This window comes from Ambystoma mexicanum, chromosome 9 (assembly GCF_040938575.1).
Source record: "Ambystoma mexicanum isolate Mex_15411 chromosome 9, UKY_AmexF1_1, whole genome shotgun sequence".
Taxonomy (NCBI): Eukaryota; Metazoa; Chordata; class Amphibia; order Caudata; family Ambystomatidae; genus Ambystoma; species Ambystoma mexicanum.
Genome location: NC_090931.1, coordinates 168,852,415 through 168,873,987, shown reverse-complemented (window position 1 = coordinate 168,873,987; position 21,573 = coordinate 168,852,415). Strand labels below are relative to the sequence as shown.

At 45.9% G+C, this 21,573-nt stretch overlaps 1 protein-coding gene across 3 annotated transcripts in view; it reads right to left on the bottom strand.

Annotated features, from left to right (window-relative positions):
• The window catches only part of MFRP (membrane frizzled-related protein), a 246,111-nt gene that overhangs the window by 189,528 nt on the left and 35,010 nt on the right, over positions 1-21,573 (bottom strand). Inside the window, exon 2 of one of the 3 annotated variants that reach the window (XM_069614362.1) lies at positions 1,977-2,034. The exons of the other annotated variants lie outside the window; for them this stretch is intronic. The gene's annotated coding sequence lies outside the window, so the exon portion shown is untranslated. The remainder of the gene's footprint in view (positions 1-1,976; positions 2,035-21,573) is intronic. 3 annotated transcript variants of the gene reach the window in all.

Below are 21,573 nucleotides of genomic sequence, written 5' to 3'. Positions count from 1 at the left end.
TTTGTGTGCTCTTTTTATAAAAAGTTTTGTGAGAACAGACACATAGTTGGTCTGGTATTTCAGCAGATGTGTTTTGATACAGCAATTTCTTTTTTGTATGTTGTTTTTAGGAGGTTGGTGTTTGTGATGTTTTTGCTAATGTTTTCTAAGTCAACTTCATTCCCAAAATATTTACTTTATATGTGCTCTATTTCTCGTAGCAGTTCTTTGGCTGTTCCATGTAGGAGGAAGTAGGAGAATGTTATTTACATTTTGCAGTTCTAGAGCAGGAGTTTTTGCATAGTACAATCTATGCACAGGATTTTTTTATAGTGGAATGGTGTGTTGCTAACATTGTGATGTGACGGTAGGTGCTTTTGCAACCAGTTCCTGAAAATCAGGCTAATGAATGTCCTCACAGTCCAGTGTAGCTGCGTACTGGGCAGGAGTCTATGGTTTGTAAAGTTTTCATTCTACTTTTGTCTTTTAGTTTCACATTTCGATTGAGGAATTGTCGTAAAGATTTGAAAGATTGTTGGCGTATGGTACATGTTGAGCTGCATGTCCATTTGTACACTCAAAGGTTTTGTTTGGGAAAAGGAACATTTGTTTGAAAGTTTGTTGGGGATGTTTTTCCGATAAGGATTTCTTTTGCCATAATGGTGTCTCTTACCATTTCATACCCTAGGCCATTACTGTCTATGGCAATTGTATTTTTTGTTCTTGTTTATAAGCTTCTTCATTGAAATATGGTTCTGTGCTGCTTGTGTGAAGCCATTCACCTTCACAGAAGTTTGAAAAGGTATCTATATTGGCATTGCACATATTTAGAAGTACTTTTTGTAATGTATTGATTAATTTAGGTAGTGGTTTCATTCTGTTTAAAATTAATATAAACAACTTTCTCTTGAGTAGAAATGCGCTGTCAATAAGTGCTTCAAGGATTAGTCTTCTGAAGTAGTTTTTAAGGGTAGATTGAGACTTCTAAGCTGTCTTTATAAGATTGTGAAGAACGCTATGGTGGAATTTCTTTAAAAAGAAAATTGGGAATGCTTTACTTTGGCTACATTAACATTGCTAGATATAGTGTTAGGTTCATTAGTAGGTCTGCTTTTGTTTGTACATTTTTTTACTTTTAATTTTTGCATAATTTTATTTAGTGCTGGCTAGTTTAGTTTTGTTGAGTGAGGTGAATAGCTGTTTTGTTTAAATTTTTCTATACATTGTTTTAGAGGTGGATGACTATATGCCTTGCTTTTATTTTTATCTGCTCTATTTTGTCTTTGTTTTCTTACCTGAGTTGGTTTTTAGTCGGCATTCTGTTTTGTCTGTTGGGGAAAAAAAGTTTGGGTTTGAAAGTTGTGGAATGTATATGCATGTATTATTCATGGGTGTGTGTGTGTGATTGTAGGGATGAATAGAGTGCTGTGTGATTGTGTAGTGGGATGATAGGTGTGGTTGGGAAGGTAGTAAGAGTAAGATTATGTACAGGTGTGATGGGCTTGGGTTAGGGAGTAAGGGAGTGGTGGTGTGATTGAATAAGTAGGGACATTATGATGTTTTGAGGAAAACAGTAGTTGGTATAATGGTGTGATTTAGTGCATAGGCATGAGGGCTGTGTGGGTGTAATGGAAAATGGGTGGGGTAGTGTGCGTGCATGTGTCTTAATGTGTGATAGTGATTTGGAATGCAATGAGCGTGAAACCTTTTGGGTTGGAATTAGGAGCTTGTGTGGATAGGGGTATGGAATAGTAAGAAAGTAGAATTGTAGTATATAAGTTGATGAGAGATGGATGCGTTGTTAGCCAGTAAGGAATGGGTGGTGTATTGAATAAAGAGGAATGTTTCGCTGGGAATCAAAAGAGTGTGAATGTTGCAATATAATGAGTCGAGTGAAATACAATGTTGTTGACTTGAAAGGAATACTCTAGGCTAATATATAGAGGTAGTACATTGTTAAAATTATAGAGATAGATATGCTATATTAATGTACTTACTTTGAAGAGGTGAAGAGTGTTCTTTTATTGGTAGCTGTCATCGGCAATCTTTGTTTTCCTGTAATTGTAAAAGAAAGCTAGTGGGTATGTGTGGTAATGGCGAAGCACTTTTAGTAAGAGGTGTTGTTATTTATGAAGGGAGGAGTAGTTGTTGGGAAAAAGTTAATAAAGTTGTGTTATAGGTGGTGTAGTAAAGTATGGTAACTATGATGTTAGAACAATTTGAGTGTGAGTAATGTTGTTTGGGACATTACAAGGAACATGGTAAAAATGGGTGTGTAAAAAAGATGCATATCTAGGTTATGTTTGTGCTGGTGATTTTAATAAAAGAAGTGTTGTGTTTGTGGTGCAATGTATCTGTAATGTGTTGCAGTCTTTTGAAAGAATAGGGAAACTGTGGCCTCGTGGTAATGTAATGGTGGATTGTAGTTGCCACAGTGTTTGATGTCTTATAGTAGTGGTTGGGAAAGAACAGTACTTTATATATAAGCTGAAGTGTTGTATATGGATCCTTTGGCAGCATACACATTTGTGTGAGCAGGTGGATAATGGTAGCACTATAAGGGATTTAGTGAGGGAGGTTGGAAAGTGTGATATTTAGATGGAATGAAAAATTGAAAATTCTGAGTGTTTAAAGATGTTTCTTTTTAGGAGTATTTTGTTGAAAGTAAAAAAATGAATATGTGCACGGGGACACATATTCATTGTCATTGCATTGAAAAGGAACACTGAGCGCTGTGAACAAAACAGGTTCCAGGCCTGAGGGATACCCGCTCCAGCCAATCCAGACGCTCAGATCATGGGGTGGTGTAGAAGGTTGCACGGGCCAATGGACTTTGTGCGACCGTGCATCAAAGTAATAGATAGTTTGGGGAAGGCTCAGGTGAAGCCACTTGACATGGGAAGACCAGTGAAAATACAGATGTATATGGGTTCCATAGATAGTATGCCCGAGCTAACCAATAGGGGGTTCCCATAGGTTTTTGGGGATAAAGTATGCACGTCCCCACAATACAAAACTGGGTGACACAGCCTCAGAAGCTGAGATTGCCAGAGATGTGTGGTTTCCTGTATGATCCCTGTCTATTGGAAAATAAAGGACAGTATAACTTACGCATGGCTAAGCCCTCCATTATTGCTAGGGGGAAGGTTCCGGATGGGTCCTAGATACTCTGCTAACTTGTAATATTGTTGATGCGAACACCCCCGTTCTCTGGCATACTATTACAAAGTGGTAGCAGAGGACGGTTGGCTACTATCGATCAGCATGAAGCCGTCTCGTCCTGTTGCAATGCCTGGAGGGCTGTGAGTTGACCCATAGAGACCGAGAGATACATGGGAGGTGCACACTGTGAAGAGGTTCTCAGGTACCGCCTTGGAGAAATTCCTGCCACTGTCTGTGGGATGCCCAGCAAACCAGAAGGGTGGAGTGGCAGGTTGAGGGAGAGCCGGTGGTCGAGCAATGTCAGCTGATCACGGAGTGTAAGTATAGACTCAGCCATTCGGCAAATAGGGGAAGGGGTGAACAAATCTTTGGTGGTGGGTGGTGTTGAGTGCCTCAGGGGTGGTAAGAAGCGGAGGTGGATGTTAATTGTTCATAATTAGGGAACATTCAATCTTGGAATGACCAGTTTCGGCAGTTGGCCTAGATGATTGGCTCAAAGGTACGGATGATAGAAGTTATGTAAATATTGGATTTCCTGTGGGTTGGGCATTGTAGCTCGGGTCATTGATGACAATAGCCCCGTGTATAGGGATTAGCAGCTGAAGCTAACTTCCATCGCGGAAGAAGTGTTTTTTGTTAAGTCTCGCAGAGGCCTTTTATCTACAAGGCAACACTGTAGGTACAGATTGTACACGTGAAATATTGTTATCCCCTGTTAGGAGGCAGAAAGATGGCCGTGCATATGTTGTTTGTCTTTGTTGGGTTGCTGGTGCAGTTCAAAATGTTGTGATAAATTTAGTGAGGGGGCGGGTGTCCACGCTTTTTCTTTCTTTCCTGTATTGCAGAGGTGATGTCACTGATCATGTACATGTATAGGACCTGAAGCGCATAAGGGGTGCAGAACTTTTGAGTGGTTGTAAATGACACTCAAGGATTCAAAGAGTTGTTGTGTTCTTGGGCGGTGCACAGAAGGCGCATGCACAGGATTGGTGGATGTGCCTTTTGAGGCAGAGAATTGCAGAAGGGCAGTGCACAGAGCACTCCCAGGGTAATGGTCAAAAGTCGGAGAGGCTGGTGATTTTTGTGGCTTAGGGAGCTATTTGAACTTCTGGTGTTAAGGTAAAATAAAGTGAGTTTGTCTGGTCACAGTGGAAGTGTTGAGAACCCTGACTTGGGGTAAAGTAAGTATTGAAGTAATGTATTCAGGCAAAATCATGGGGGATACTCTCCTACAACACATGTGCAAGTCACTTCTACGCTATAAGGACAAGATGTGTAAATATAGTGTGGAATGGACACGATGCACAGAGGGCAATCTGCCTAAACCATGGCCAAAAGGAGGGAGCTTCTCCAAATGTGTGTAGCAACCATTACACACGCATATACACAATGCGTAGAGGGGGAAGAAGTTGAGCAAATGAATGGCTATATTTGAGCTGTGGAAGATGTTTCAGGGGACACATGGCATGGCATCACTGGATGCTGAACCAACAAGAGGCTGCTGCTAAACACGAAAGCAAAGGTGCAACAGTGGGAGCGCATGGATTTTATCCAGCATCGGAATAAAGAGTAGTGGCAGGGTATACCAATACCATATTTGCACCTCCATTATACAGTAAGAGGGAGGGGCAAGATGAGACTGGACAAGTGGCTATGGCAGCGCAAAGCACAGGTGGGCAAAACAGGGAGCGCAACGAAATTCAGACACAACTAAAGGAGAATGACACAGGGACAGAGAGAAGAATGGAGGGACCAGAGCACAAAGTTCCAAACGAGTGGATAGGCGGACAAATATTGCTTAAACTACATGGGAAGGTAGCGGGAGAGACAGGAGGCCCTAACCAAGAAGCATTGTGTTGCAAGGATGTAGATGAAGCAAGAGAATGGGCAGCAGTAATGAAAAAAGTAGAGAGACGAGAGAAAGAGAAGGAAGAGAACCAAAGAGTATGTAGGGGAAACAGAAAGGAGACGCGCGAGAGTGCGAGAAGCGGGAAGCACAGAGACAGAGAGAGCTTGAGGACATGGCAAGAAGGAGGGCAGAAGAAGAGAGGGAAAGGCAAGTGCAAATAAAGAAGGACAGAGGAAGTTGAAAGTGGAGCGGCTCCTCAGAGAGTGATGGCGCAGGGAAGAAGATAGGTGCGCTGTGAGGGAAGTCCAAGTAAAGATGGGTTTAGCAGATTTTAGTGATGACGAAGAGGGAGAGCAGCAGGGGAGGCGAGAGCCAGATCGAGGTGGCAAACATAGCAGGGCTGTCCCGTGAATAGACAGAGATTACATCACTTCCTCCGTCAGGGGGGAGTGCGGAAGTATGAGTAACACAGAAGAGAGGCAGCAGGAAGGCGCAGTGTTGATGAGACCCAGCTTCCAGGAGAACTTTGATAGTGCTGATGGGGATACAGGGTTCGATGATGACTTAGTGGGGAGTGAGGATGAGGGAGTAGGGCGGTCCAACCATTGTTCTCAAGGGAATAGCCCAGACCGAGACACAATCTGCGGAGATGATAGGAGCACATACGGACTAAGGGAGGACAGGGGGGGAAAGATTGCAGAATTCTATGGATATAGCACGCAGGGCAGACAGTGTTACCCCATACACGCAAAGGCTCGGAGATCTCCCAGCATGAAGGAGAGGAGAATTGGCGAGAGCATTCACCGCCACTAAAGACATGGGGAGACAGGATGGAAAGGCAGGACTGAAGCAATGCCCACTATTAGAGAAGGGCGGGGGTGACCTCAATACATACCATGGCAACAGATCGACAAGGATAACTTGAGGTGTAAGTTATCTTTGTTGACTGCGGGAGCTGGGAAATGGATATATGCGATAGAAAGGTTGACAGCAGGGATGACATTAGCGGTGGGCGACATGAAAAGCGTACTTTCTGCCATTCTCAGGGAGGTTGCGTACGCTGTATGAAAAAGGGCCAGCTACCCAGGAGTGACCGCACAGAATACGACGCACAATGGTTCGCCATTTAACAACTGCTGAGTGGCCATGTGGCATGTTCTAAGGGTGCTGTACCCAGACACTTTGGTCATCAATGGATTTATGCCATGCAAAATGGGGGCAGACGAAGACCCCCTTCAGTATATTCAGGATATTCAAGAGAAATGGAGACTTGAGACGTGGGAACTGTAGGATAAAACAGTGGGGTTGTTCTATCATATATTATGTCAAGGCTTACCTGAGCAGGTGCGAAAACAGCTCAAGAAGTTATTGGGGATGGAGGCTAAACTGTGGTCTGAAATTCAACTCACTATTGTAGGCTAATGTTAGAAAGAAGCGTGAGGAAAGAATGCAGGAAGAGGAGTAGCTAGTGCAGAAGAAATTGACAAAATATACTATGGAAAGGGCGATGTTAACAAGCACAGAAGGCCCAGGTACACTGCATGTGGAGTACAGACCGCCACCCGCGGGAGGAGGTTTTGTGGCGTGATATGCACCACAGGTTTAGAGGAAGAGGGGGGCCACCTGGGGTGAAGGGGGCATCAGATGCAGCAAGGCCAAGAGGGATTTTCAGGGGGCTATCAGAGACCAATGAGAGGACTACCCCAGTGTTGGATGGGCAGACAGATAAGGCATATTTCTCGAGTGTGCAGGGGAAGGATGCAACAGAACGGGGAATGCAATGCCAGCCCACATATCAGGGAGAACAGACTGACTATTATACCCAAAACCAAACCCAGCTACAAGTGCAGACACACACACATACACACACACACACACACACACACACACATACATATATCTGGCACAGACAGCCCAGATGCAGGGGCCCACACAATCATATTCACTGGCATCACCTGCACCACAGATGCAGAGTAACATGCAGTCACTGCACGCAGCACAGCAGAATGACGGGACACTGTCAAATGGAGATTCAATGGGAGTAGCTCCCGTTCGGAAACTGGGAGGGAAGACTGTGGTGGGGGGCAACCCATTCACAGGGAATGGAATGTCATTGTACCCCCAATAGGACAGCCCACAGACAGACCTGATGTGTTCTATCCTATCAATTAATCCCAAACCGGCAGATGAACCACATATAGGGGGACAATAGGTGACAAGACTTTCTCCTTCCTTGCAGACACAGGGGCGACTAGGCCCTGTATCAGTGGTGGAAGGTATCCAATGTCTGGCAACGCCATGAATGTGCAGGGATTTTCTGGGGACACCAGTGAACATAATGGGAAGGGACATCATGAGTAAACTTAACATGGCCATCTCATTCACAGACCAAGGGATAGTGTGTTCCACACCTGGGATTCACCTTTTGAATATAAGGGCGATTATTCAGGCTTATTTTGGGTGCACGAGGGTACAGATGACGGGCCAGCAGATTTTGAGCTATTCCAATGTGGAATGGAAGTGATAATAGCATGGTTCCCGGGGATTCAGGGAAAACTATGGGTCTTCCCAATTACTACATATTAAGACCAGAACTACCATTAGATGAGCCAGACGGGATGGTGGTATCGCTAGAACTAGAGGCAGTGATAGTGGGAGAAGATAGAATAACATTGCATGGGACAGATGACTCTGGACATGCCTGGAGGATAGTAATTGGGTATTACCCAAATTGACCAAATACAATTGACCGAATGACCTAATTGGTCGAATTTTAATGGTCCTAATTGACCTTTTGCACAATTGACCTTTTATTTTTTTATGTATATATAGTGGGTTGGCTTTGTATTATAAATAATACAAGGGGTTTGGGTGGGGGGTTGCGAGGGTTTTGGATTGGGTGGGGGGTTGCGGGGGGTTTCCCCCGCATATATGTACTAATTGACCTTTACAATTTGGTCAATTGTGCAAAAGGTCAATTGTCATTCAGACAATTGTAACTCGGTCAATTCGTATACAACGAGTAATTGCAGTTGGAGAAAGTTACACCGATAAAAAACTGTTTCAGGACAATCATTCAGATCACTAAATGGTTTTTAACATTAGCATCACATACTGGTTGAAAGTACACTATAGGGAGATACCACAGAGAATGGTGATGATGCTGCAAGCACCGCTGCCATTTATTGAGGAAGACTTGGCAAAGGTTCCCAGTGTCTTATGGACAACAAGTCCCTATGACATGGAGCTCTTGAAGGAGATAGGGGAATTTAAGATAAACCTCAAACCAGGAGCAGTTTTACTGAGAGCAAGGCAATATGCCCTGTCGAGGGAGACAGAGGAGGGCAACTACGAGACAAATCGGCCCTAGTTAAACAAGGCATTCTGGTAACATCAGAATCACAGTGCAATACTGCAGTGTACCCTGCGAAAAAAGGAAACAGGCGGATAGTGGAGTTTTATACAGGATTTAAGCCCTTTAGAAGCATGGAGAAACATGGGGTTTGGGGGGGAGGGCACCCCAAGTAAAATAAAAATATATATATTTTTTTAATTTGTTATTATTTAATTCGTTAAAATCACACGTAATCACACGTAAACATTTTACATCAATAGGACAGCACATGTGTAAGAACACAGAAATGAATGAGGGACTGGTACTCAATTTATTTGGTGTTCAAGCTTGAACTAGCTGTGTCAACAAGCACCAAACATTGCGAAATGCGTTTGAGTTCATTTTGCCACCTTCCTGAGGCTATACTTTTAATAAAGGAAGTTCCTGATTTTCTGACTGCCATGTCGTGGACTTACAGTGGTCCCTGAGTGCAGTCCCCCCGCTTTGTGCAGGGCTGTCTTTTGATATTTTGATAGGTGGTGGTGTACTACGGGAGACCTACATCGGCAATCATTGGTAAGCGCAAAGAATCTCTACACCTTGTACTTTGGATATATGTATTATAAGCTAAGCGCTAACTTTTCCTGGTAATCTATTTGGTTAAACGAGCTTTTCATCCAGCTGGCGAAAAATGTAAACTGAAATGCAATTGAGTTGTGTGATCACAATTTAATTTGTATGTTTTCACTAGCTTGTAGCAACTGTGCAGTCTTTCGTATGTGTAATGATGTCTGCCGTTGTGGAATCGTATTAGCACTCAGCTTTCAATGGAGACACTCCATCCGGAGTGAAGGGGATAGAGATGCACAAGCCTTTTTATAGTCACCTTGTCTATGTTTGCACTTTCTACGTGACCAAGCGGTTTGTGTACCGCAAATCGTGTCGTTTTCTGTTCCTTTTTCCTTGCCATGCTGACTTTAAAATAAAGGATTGTCAGTCTGGACGAACTTTGGAGTTTCTGTCTCTTTGTAGAGAGTCACCTTGGCTGTCTCTACTGATCTTGGGAGTGCATCCCGTCAACTTTCTCCCAGTTCCATCACGGATCGGGGAATTGGTTCTTTTTTAATATTTTCACGCCGCGGGAAAAACGGCGTTGGAGTTTGCACCCGCCTAGTATTCGAAGCGCGGCATGGCGTACATCTTTTTTCCTTTGTGTTGCCGCGCACAGTGCTCTGGAGTTTCCCTGACCACATGGTGTGGTGAAGTGACAGACTGGCGTGGGGTGAGACATTGCTGCGGAAGGGGCCGGATTGGTTTGCCACACTGGAGGTTGAGGATTACATCCGACTACTGTGCTTGTCCACTCCTGCCACTGTCTGATTTCTATTTTCGAAGCTACACGACATTTGGGAACTCCGCTTCAGGCAGCTGCAAGTACCTGTTAGATTCAAGGTCTACAGCAACTAGAACGGAAATTGTTTTCCAGGGGAGGCATACTCTATAGCCAGACTACCCTTATAAGAAATTAATATGATGTCACAGATGGACAAGGAAACTGCCAGAAGGGAACAAGCAGCTTCCCTGTTTTGCGTGAAGCAAGCAACCAGCAGTGTGGGGAAACCGAAAGGACCACAGGCAGAGGCACCGCCTAACACAGAAGTGAAACTGTTAAGAGAATTGGAAAAACTGCAGCGACGGGAAATTTTGAAGTGGTGGAAGGAGTTTTCATTGCAAAATTATATAGATGTAGGGCGAGTCCCCAGAGGTCTGCGCATCTTCACCACACCTACATTTGATGAGCAAGACCCCGAAATGCTTCATGAATGGGGAGAGGCAAGTGTCTTGTGCTCCGTTACTTTTCTGAAGATTCTTATCAAGTATGCAGGAATTGACAGAAAGAAGATTCTGTCAAAAATACAGGAAGTGGAGGACCAGCTTAAATCCATTGATCCCAGTGAGGAGGGTAAAGCCATAAGAAACAGTATGGAAAAAGGTTACAAAACATTTGAGGATGACATCAAGTTGCGTAAACAACGCAAATGTATACGTGACAAGGATGATTATGAAAAAGGAAGAGTATTCACCTTCGCCAAACGTTTTGATACCCTGAGGCTCAAATTACCCACTGGTCCACAACCAGTAGTGACGGAACTTCCTGCTGCCTGCTCATCCACTGAAGAAGACACTACAGAAAGTGAAAGTGAGCAACCTACATGGAAACTGAATTTTTTAGAAGAAATGCAGTTGCTGGGGATGGATGTGCGGAACAGCAACAAAAAACCAAGAGGCAGAGGCCGTGGAAAATCAACCGCACAAAGAGGAGGAAGAAAACAAGGAGGGGCAACAGGCTTGGATTCCGGAGACAAGGATCAGATAGCACAGAAGACCCGCTCTGGAACCAAGAATTTGTAGAGACCAATATGGAACAACAGGACATGTCCATTATTAACCTCTCCTCGTATCTTCTTTCTAAAGACCTTCAAAAAGTATTAAAATTTTGCCTTAATTTCTGCCCTACCAACCATTACAACTATGCTGAAATTCGCATAGACTTTCCGGCTTAAAAAGATTTTTGCCATGAATCCGTCCAAGCAACCTGCTCAAGAAATATCAGAGGGGTATACTCCAGTTACCATTGAGGACATGGCAACATTTGGCAATCTCATAAACCTGGGATCAGACTGTGTAGCATCTGATGACAACAGTGACATAGACTGGAATTCCATGAATATATATATACAGGACCAGTCAACTCAGGTGCAAATCCAGATTTAAACCTATGTTTAATCCGGGAGGACACATTGAAGCATTCCAGGACTTAGTGATAAACAACCTGAGAAAAATCAGAAAGACCAAATGGAGCCACAAAGGTAACCTTACTGTCATGCTTCCTGCCCCTCATGTCCCCAGCCCTCCAAGATGCCAGACTGGAGCCAGGCCATGATCACCTACATGGCCCTCAAGGGCCTCTCCATCCCTCCAAAGACCCACTTGGAGTCAGATTTGGCACTTGTGGCACCAGACTCACTCACTCCCATAGGATAACATTGGGGATTGGACTTGTAGTGCATTGATGGAGACAAGATTGATGCCCCCACATATTTCGGTTCCCAGAACTGCATGTGCGGTCTCGTCTTTTGGGTGTGGTTCAGCCCAGAGGCACCTGGGATACCCAGAGACTAATTAAGCCACACCCAGGCTGAGAAACATGCTTTGCATTTTCTGCACCTGCAGCGTGACACTCACCGTGTTCGGATCGGTCTCCAGTAGGCCTGCATCTTTCTTCTGCGCTCAGCTCCTGCAAGAGCAAGAACACCGTTAGGAACAGCCTTTCCTTGTGGCGCTTCTTTCCATCAGTCATCGCTCCTTCTGTTCTGCAGGCATCTTCGGCGGTGTCATTCCCATCCCGGCACGCCGCTTCCTAAGGAAAAGGGAAAAGAACAGAAAAAAGGCATTAGTAAGCATTCTGCAAATCTTCGCTTATTTTTAAATACTGTATGAGCTTCAAAAGCTTACCTGAATCCCAGCCGCTCTTGGGGAACTCTGTCTCCGGAACTTCTCATCCATCTGCAAGAGGGAAAAGACACTCCAGGTTAGCGTGGAAACATCTAGAGGCACCGCATACCACGCTTACCCACCGCATTTGTTCTTCATAACCGGCATCCACGCTGAAAACGTTGCGGCACCTAAAAGACACGGGAAAAGAACTCAATTCAATACAAATATGAAAGGGGTGCATCGCGCATCGCGCTCTCACTCACCTTCAGCGCTACTCAGTGCTCCAGATAAGATTTTGAGGTCGGAGTATTTTACGCATGATTTTTCAAATTAGAGAGTAAATGCAATTTCTAGAGAGTAAAAATAAGTTTTCTCCTCTGCAAGAGAGTAAAACTTATCCAACACATACACCCAATGCATACGTAAAATCAGACCCATAGACCAAAAGCGTTGTAGATCAAAGTAATCTGGCTTATGCAGAGCCCTTCACTCCACATGCAAACGGCACGTCCCGTCTGGGCACATAGTAACGGCACATCGCTCCACTTGATAATGGCACATATCCTCCCTGAACATGCTAGCTATGCATCCCCTCTTGACACATACTAACGAGTATGCCACGTACTCTGTGCACATGGTAAAGGCACATCTCATTTCAGTATTTTCAGAGATGTGCTGTTAGCATTTGAAGAGCAAATGTGTGTCATTTGCATGCGTAAATTACACCTTTACACCGTGCGCATGCTAACAGCGCATCTCTATGCATATGCTAATGGCAGACATTGTTTTCACGTATTGATAGAACACGTTGTTTAGCAAGCCTGATATTTGCACACGTTGACAGGACATATCTCTACCCATAGTGACCTCAAATCTCTTCTCATGCTATTGGCACATCTCTTCTCGTCTGCTAATGGTGCATCTTCTCTGCGCACATACTAGTGGGACAACTCTCTGTACATGCGTGCTAACTGCGCGCATGTGCACAGAGGAGATGTGCATGCTAATGACATGCCTTCTACGCACATGCTAAGGGGACGTATCCTCTCTGCACATGCTAACTGCACATCCCATCCCTGCACGTACTAACTGCACATCCAGTGCAACGACGGGATGCGCAGTTAGCATGTGCAAAATCCACATCCTGTCTATGCACATGCCAACGGCCCATCTCGGCTCTGCATGCTAACGGGACATCTCGGCTCTGCATGCTAATTGCCCTTCTGTTCCATGGCACGTGCAAATGACACATCTTTACTAAGTACGTACTATGGGCACATTTCTTCTCTGTGAGTGCCAACGTAGCCTCTCCTCTGCCTATGCTATAACAGCACATCTCCTCTCTGCCAGTCTTAACGGCAGGGCTCACTTCTGCACAGGCTAAAACGTTGCATCCAAAGAAAGGGTGGAAAGCTACTGGGCAGGAGGACGGCCTGCACTTCCCAAGTTCCAATTACGTGATGCAGCATTGATGGGTGTGGCGCAGAGGGAAGACCGCAGAGGAGTCGCTTCTTTCTTACAAGAAATGCAATAATGAAGAATGCCTGTTCACACAAGTTACTATCAGTGCTGGAAATGGACAAAATGTACCCGATTTTCCCCCTCCCCTTTCCTTATTCAGCCTGAATCGAACATGTCCTCGCCAGCCCCCACCACAATGCCCAACAGTGCTCCCCTGGCATTCTGCTCTGTTTTGCTGTAATAAATCAAGTACCATTCGAAATGGGATAATAACTGTTACCACAGTGCTTAAAAGCTGAAGGAATTTGGCTAAAAGCGCTATATAAGAACACATACTCCCTTTCGACCTGTTATTGGCATAGCCTCCGTACACATGCAGCAGCACATCTCCCTTCTGCACATGCTAACAGCATCTCTTTTCTGCAAGCGCCAGTCGCACATGGCCTCCCTGCATGTTCTATTGGCAAATATATTCAGTTCAGGGTAATGGAACCGTTCATCCCTGCATAGGGTAACGGCCCATCCCTCCTGGTATAGCCCAAAAGCAAGCGCACGTCTTACTACAGCCAGGATAACTTTATAAATTATACATTACAGAGCAGGTTTGCAACAGGCAGCAAGTAAAGGAATAATTGCAGATGTTTTGGCTCCCGTCCCTTTATTTCAGCACTTTGAGGGGAGAGGTGGCTTGTGAGAGTAAGCCGACCTACCTGACCTCTTTACCATGCAGGGGCACAACAAAACCTACATTTCGGGGGGCAGGAGGGGGTAATTAAGTCGTGATGGGAGGGGCCACTTCAGAAAATAGGCAGGGCAAACTTGGAGCTCTGCCCCCACTGTTCTACCCACCTCCTCCCATGGTCTGGTGTGGGGAACAATGTTAGGGAGAATTCTCTTATAAGGCTAATTTCCCAAACCTAGTGAGTCCCCCAGCAGCTTTGCTGGATTTTTGGGGTTTGTTTTTTTCTCCTGCTAAGAGTGAGACTCTTTTCCTCCCACTCTAAGACATGATTTGAGGTGTACCTTTGACTTTTTGTGTGCTTTTGGGCTATGGGGTCTTTTACTCCATAGGGTATCATCTGTTTTTAGTGTGTGTGTTACACAGAACCCTCAGTGCAGTAACACAGGGGTGTCATAGTGACCCCAAGCATAGACTCTACTAGTCTTAAATTGTGAACAGAACCAGTACAAACCATCATATTGTGGAAGTACTGGTAGGGCTAATTCGATTACCCCTGGTCTGTTTTTCAAGAGGGCCCTGTGCAGTCCCCCCTTGGCGAGTTTCTGGCTGGTGGCAGTGGTTGCCACGCGAAATATTCCTTCGGAATATTCTCTATGAGATTTTCCCATTGGTTTTAAACGCAGCACTTTTTGGTGCAATGTTAAAGATACCACAGATTTATTTATTTAATATTAAATCAACGGTGGGGTCTTTTTGCCAGAACTCTGTTCCAAAATGGCATTTGTGTCCGTCTCTGTGACTCTGACCAAGGTCGAGCCCTTTGTTCCACTATATTGGCGGGCTTCTCCACAGAAGCCCTCCAAGTGGTGCCACTCTGTCTGGGTTCCCCAGGCAGGGTGGAGGGGGGAATTGGCACCCTGGACTGCGTTGCCTTAGCAACCCAAGTCACACTCTACTCCGATTGGCCCAGTGGTGAGCCGCCCGGCTCACCACTTAGCATGTGTGAGTGACAGCTAGGCTGTTGAATGGGGGTTTTTCTGCATAAAATCAGGACCTTTGGGACTGGAACTTCAGAAGTCGCCACCGGACCTAAGAATCTGAAGAGGGAAGAAGCTGAGCCATCTGCAACGATGACACCACCGGTGAAGCCCTGCTGCAACGAAACTCACCACTTTCCCAACGACAAGAGAAGATCTTCTGCTGGACGAGTCTTCTCCCCCTGAGCTGGTGGGATCAACCAGTTCACCCTTTTTTGCTTCCAAAGACGTCTATTGGTCGAATCGCCCGTGCTAAGCACCCCAGCGGCTGGATAGCCAAGCTTCACCACTTTGCCCGCGAATAAAAGGACCGCACCTTTTAATCGGGAACTCCGCGGCTAGTTTCATCCCTGTGCAGTGCAATGACTCCCCGTTTCCTCCTCGACGAGATCCTCTCTTCCCCTGGTCGGAATAATGAACTGCAATCAATGCCAGGAACAACTGCCCCCGCTGGAGCTTCCTCTCTCTTTAAGGTACTGTGTCCTGCCTGGCCTCCCTTTCTACGGATTGCTAAAGGTGACCCTTAAATCCTTGGCTTTCCAACTGGGTTGGCTCCAGACCTTCTAACTATACCTTTTGTATCGCCCCAAACTCTTTTGAACACTCTGCAAAGACTTTTAGTGCAAACTTAAACTGTGATCTTGGGCACATTTCGCTTTGCTCCATTTAAAGTGGGCCTGGCCTATGAACTTTTGCTCTACAGTATATAATGCCTTTCTTCCCTTGCTCTGAGCTGCTAAAAGTGTTGGGAACTGTTTTTATTCTATGCCCTGCCTTTTCTCTCCCTTTAACCTTAACTAGTGGAGTGCCATCTAGGTTATGCGCTCACCTCTGTCTTAAAAAATAGTGGTGCTTTAACCCTGACTTGTCTGCTAGTTATCCAGGGAGGTGTTAATACTTTATTTGACTGTGTTTTAACTTGCTTTTGATTGAGAGTGCTAGTATAGTGCATAAAGTGTGTTTTAAATAAATCATTCTATATTTTGTATACAAAGCTCTGGTCAGTGTTTGTTTGCTCTACTGTGTCTTCAGCCCTATTGTGTATACTCTATATACTGCCAAGCTCTTCTTGAGAGAAGTCTGACTGCTCAGCCACAGCTGCCAGGTAAATCTGGGTGGTACAGACTGCTACCAATTTGGTTTACTGCTTACTCCTGTAGTCTTAATCTTTTTGCAGTGTTCCCCAAGGGAACTGCACAGGGTTCTGCCTAACAAACAACTATTGAATAGTATATTTTATAGTGCAATATGCAGAGAGGTGATGGAAGACTTTCTTGAAAGTAACAGCTTTAAAGTTTTACTGCGTTTGTTCAACTACATTTTTCTGAGCACACACAGTAAAACTTTAACACCGCCAGTTTGGGGGAAAGACTTCCCTCACCTCCCTGCCTATCAAAATGCAAGTGCGCACATCCAGGGGTGCACCTAGGCTAAAATGTAGGCTGGGGCTAACCCTTCAAATGTTGGGAGAGGCACTAACTACAGAGACACTGGAGGAATGGCAAACATACTTGTGTAGGGGCATCTAACCTCATTACTAACCTCATTACTCATTGTAATAAGAATATTCTAGTGCATCTTCAAAGTTACAATCAGTTAACTGCTCTCTCCTTTGAGTTTGAAACACCCACTTCCTGCAGAACCTGAAGGTCCTAGAAAGTGTGAAAATGACAGATGGTGTGCAATGAAATACTCAATATCATAGCATAACAGGGCATTGCAGAGTGTGGGGCAGTACTATGGACTGCCCAAGCACCTTCAGTGGCTGGGAGCAACAGGGGAGAAAATGTAATGTTGGTTCTACCACAGTCTGCTATACTAGAATCTCTGGTGCACTGACTGACTGGTGACCTACGTCTACCTGTCAAATCCAGTGTTACAAGAATGGGGGAGAGCCAGTGCAGCAATAATGCAATTCTATGCAGCAGTATTGGAGCCACTAGCAGAGCAGCACCAGTATACACCAATGTGTCCCTACACTTCTTAAAAGTGTCCTTTTGTAAGGGTGTAAACTTATAAGCACTCCAATTTTTGCAATTGAAGTCAAGGTGAGATTACATTATTTGCCCAGCATCACACACTTAGGCTAAACAGCGAAGCTGGGATTTTAACCCGCTCATTCAATTTGGGCATGGCCACCTTCTTCTGGCTCTACCTGGAACAAAACTTTTAGTTTTGGGTGTCAAGACCTACAATAATACTGTCCTATAGAGGTTACTTGCATAGTAATGCATCATAACATGTAAATCCATATAGCAGCATTTTGTGCCAAAATAATATCACTGTACCTTTATTTTCCACATCCTGCATGGAAAACTAGAAGATGCAAAAGGCAAAACATCCTGGATTTACCCACTTTATTTTCAGCGCTTTAAAAACACCCCAAAAAATAAGTTGTGCCAAAAACTCACTTAGGTTTGGAGATTCGTCACACACTTCCAGCGTGGTGTTATGTACGGTTATTAAAGAATATTCAACTAAGGATAACAAAGCAAACTTTACTTTTTAGCATATCAAGCTATTAGACGTTATGGGTATGAACACATTTTAAAATGGTGCATGCTTTATTGTGTTGCTCGCTTAGCTGTCACAGATTTAGTCTTTCAGTCCGAAATTCACCATCATGCATAAGAAAGGCAGTACATCCCCTTTTGGCGCCGCCATTCCGACACGGGCCGGTTTGGCGCGACCGCTTCGGCGCGGCCATTTTGACGCAGAAGCCTTTGTGGCGCCGTCATTTTGCCGCGAGGGACGTTTGGACGTGGCTGACATTGCAGCCACGTCCAAACGTCCCTCGCGCCAAACTATGTGAGTGTGTTTCATTACCTTCTACTGGTGTCGGCACTCGCATGCAGCCTTGAATAATAACCGCAATGAATTTTTGTAAAACTCTTTGTAGTGTCTGGACAGAGCGCCTGCCTGCACAGAACACCTACCCAGGCAGAGTTCCCTCCTGCAGAGAACACTTTTCTGCACAGAACACTGCCTTCACCAAGCACATTCCTGTACAGAGCCCCTCCACGCACATAGCTGCTGCCTCCACTGAGATCCCCCTTCACAGCGTGCCTGTCTGCACAAAGCATCCCAGCACATCCTTGCATATAACACCTCCCTGCACAGTGCACCTCCCTGCATAATCCCTGGATAATGCATCTGCCTACACTGAGTAGAGCAGCAGCCCACAGCAGCTGCTTGCACACAGCACAGGCCCCGAGATAACACCGGACTAGCCAGAGCACTTAATCTGCATGCATAGAGCATCAGACTCCCGAAAGCCACCCAGCTGCATAGACTATCTACCTGGATAGCCCACCTCAGGGGCTGACAGACACCTGTATTCCGAGAGCATTTGCCTCCATAGAGGACCCTCCATCCAGAGAATACCAGTTTCATTCGACATTCCGTGGAACACCTGCCTCCACGCAACACCTCAATGTTTAGAGCGCCTGCCTCCATAAGACACTGTCCTCATAGAGTTCCAGCCTGCTAAGAGCGCATGCCTGCATGGAAAACCTGCAAATGGCACCTGCCCTCACACACCACGCCTGCACTTGAAGCACCTGCCTCCGCAGGGAAACTACCCCAGCGGAGCACCTGACTCCACAGCACGCCTGTCAATACTGAGCACATAGCTGCCACCACACAGTGTGCCTGGATGTCTTGTGCACATTGGGAGCGAGACTGTCCCGTGTAGAGGCTTGATTTCCTGTCCTCATAACAACCAGCATTAACGTGCACAGTGATTTCTTTATTGCACCCAGTGTATCTGACAGTCTGTCAATGGTGTTGGAGATGGGGTTCTTTTTGGGCAAGATCACATGATGCCTCATAAAAGGAGTAAAAGGAGAGATTGTTTTCACACCGACCACTGCCGCCGAGCTGGGGGGGTGGAGTGGAGGTGGGGGGGCGGTTGGTGGTAAGCAGCCGATCTAGCGGCGATCCTGGCGGTCTGCTGAGAAAGGAGGATTTAAGCTGTGGAGGTTTTTAGTGAGCTGCCAGTGGACACAGAGTTTGCAATGAGGAAGACATTTGGTCTGCTTAGCTGCGAGCGTTTAAAGAAGTGTGCATTGTACATAATAGTGACTGGCGAGGTGCCCTGCATGCACTCCATACACACAACATGCAAAGACGGGAATGGACAGCTACAAAAAAATAATGACATTACGTTTTTGGTGCAGTGCCGCCGAGGGTGTGCTCTCCTGGAGAGAGATGTCCCTTCTCAGAGATATGCTGGATGACAGTTTCAGTGCCCAGGAGTCCTCTGCGCTGCTGCTCTAAATGGCATGCACATGTGCCATGCCAGAATCTGTCTGAGTACATCAGAGAGCCCCTCGCGCCAAAACATACCAGCTGCAAATCGTCCTGCTCTGTAAGAAAGGCTATGCTGCTGACAAAAGTAACGCTACAGTGCCATCTAGTGGTGAAAATTAGGTTTTTTTATGAATAAATCAAAGCGTACATGGTACGCAGTAAAAAATTAAAACATCCGTATTTGCAATAATTAAATGCGTAAATGGGCAAGATACGCTTGTTATCTGGAGGGCTGGCGCTACTCATCTCAGCAGCATGCCGCCATCCCCGGATGCCGGCCATCATCTAAGGTGGGAAAGGAACGAAGAGCTGTACAAAAGACTCATCGGCCCTCATTACGACCCTGGCGGAAAGGGGAAAACGATGGCGGAAAAGCAATACCGCCATCGAAAAGCGCTCGGTGCGACTATGACCCGTCACCGCAAAGTACGAAGCCATTAGCGACACCGTAGTGAACGCCAACGCTAACTGCACTAAGCACGCGCGCGCGCACCATGCCAAACCGCAAACACCACCATGGTGCAACGGTACGCCAATTCCGACCCTAGCGGACATGTACCTAACGCCATCAGGCATGGCGGAATGGACCATCCCGCCATGGCGAGAAATACGGCATCGTGAACCAACCGTAAATGGCCCACTGAGTGCCTGTACTCCACTCCCTGGCCACATTGCACAACTCCTGGCAGGCGCAATGTACTCACACCATGCAACCAGTGAAATCTACAATTCACCCATGCATGCCAACGTAGAAATGCATGCAGGTGTTCAAAGCGCCCCGTGAGTGGGCATCCATGTACGGCATGTCACCATAGCCGTACTGATGCAGCACAGGCATGTGAAGGTACAAGACATCAAAATGGAAATCAAGAACACATGACACAAAACAACAGTAGTCCCCCATCGCTTGCCACCAGCGCAAGGCAACATCCAAAACAGCATCCTGAGGGGGATTGCACCAGCCCTGTACTCTTGCCAGTAAACAAACCAACCATCAGCAGAAGCATGTACCACACAAGTTGGCAGAGTGACTGAGCAGCCAGGCACATCCCAAGAGGGGCCGATGGGAGCTGCAGGGCACAGATGGCATCAATACAGAAGCTATTCCAATGGACATGACCCCAGTCCCCCTCCAACAAACGCACGCAAACACAGGCACCTGTGACCAGCCACATTCTGAACATCCCATCATACCATCAATCGACCTGGCTGACAGGCACCAGTCGGCCAAAAGCCAATCCCCCGCCCCTGAACAGCACATCATGTAAACAGTCACAATGGCAGCCCCTATCCGTGACCACACTGTGCTACGTAGGCAAAAGCGGCCAGTACTGTACCACACAACTCAACTCAGAAGGCGGAACACAATGCAGATCATCTCGCAATACATACCGCCACAAATCGAAAATCGCCACATCACCTGCAAAGAATAACGCAACACGCCAAATATCGGAATACAATTTAAATGCACATCCAAATGACAAAGGCCTCACAGCAATTTGTAAAATAACACCAAAACATCCATCATCACCGAGGGCTGCATCTGCAATAATTGACCAGCTTCCACTTGTGTGACGCCCTGTACCATCATGGCACACAGGGCCAACATCAACGTTCCAAAAGGCAACATGGAAGCGGCAAGAACCGCAGGTCCGTCCCATGAGGCAGGCACTAGTCCAGCTGAAAGGCCGAAATGTTGCACCTAGCCACCAGAACAGCGTAAGGGCATGTGGCCCATTGGCGATCGTCCCATAAGATCGTAATGGTGCTCCACTGATTCACCCGAAGCTGCAGGTGTCGAGAGTAAAATCCATCTGGAGGAGTGGCGTACAGATGGCATCTGCAATAGGGCAGGAGATACCTGTCACCAAAATGAAACACAAATTAACCGATTGCACTACAGGACACATGATGCATCACTATCTTCATTCAACACACCAAATCCACACCCATATGCATGCTAGCCCACTCCAAAGGAATATACACACCCCTAAATCAGTATCGATACATAACGAAACCAATCGAGGTTAATACACCATTGGCAACGTCGGTTACTGTGCATGCGTCCGTCAAGATAGAACCCATGACATGGGATTAGTAACGTGCCTAGACACAAGTGTATGAAGGCGCGTCGAGACAGGGAGGATCCGACAAGGGCAGATAGACGTAAGTCCCACTATGGCAGCCTTGCATCACATAGCGCAGGGGAAGGGGATTGAATCAAAAAACACATGTACATGGCAGACCCTAAATGGAATCA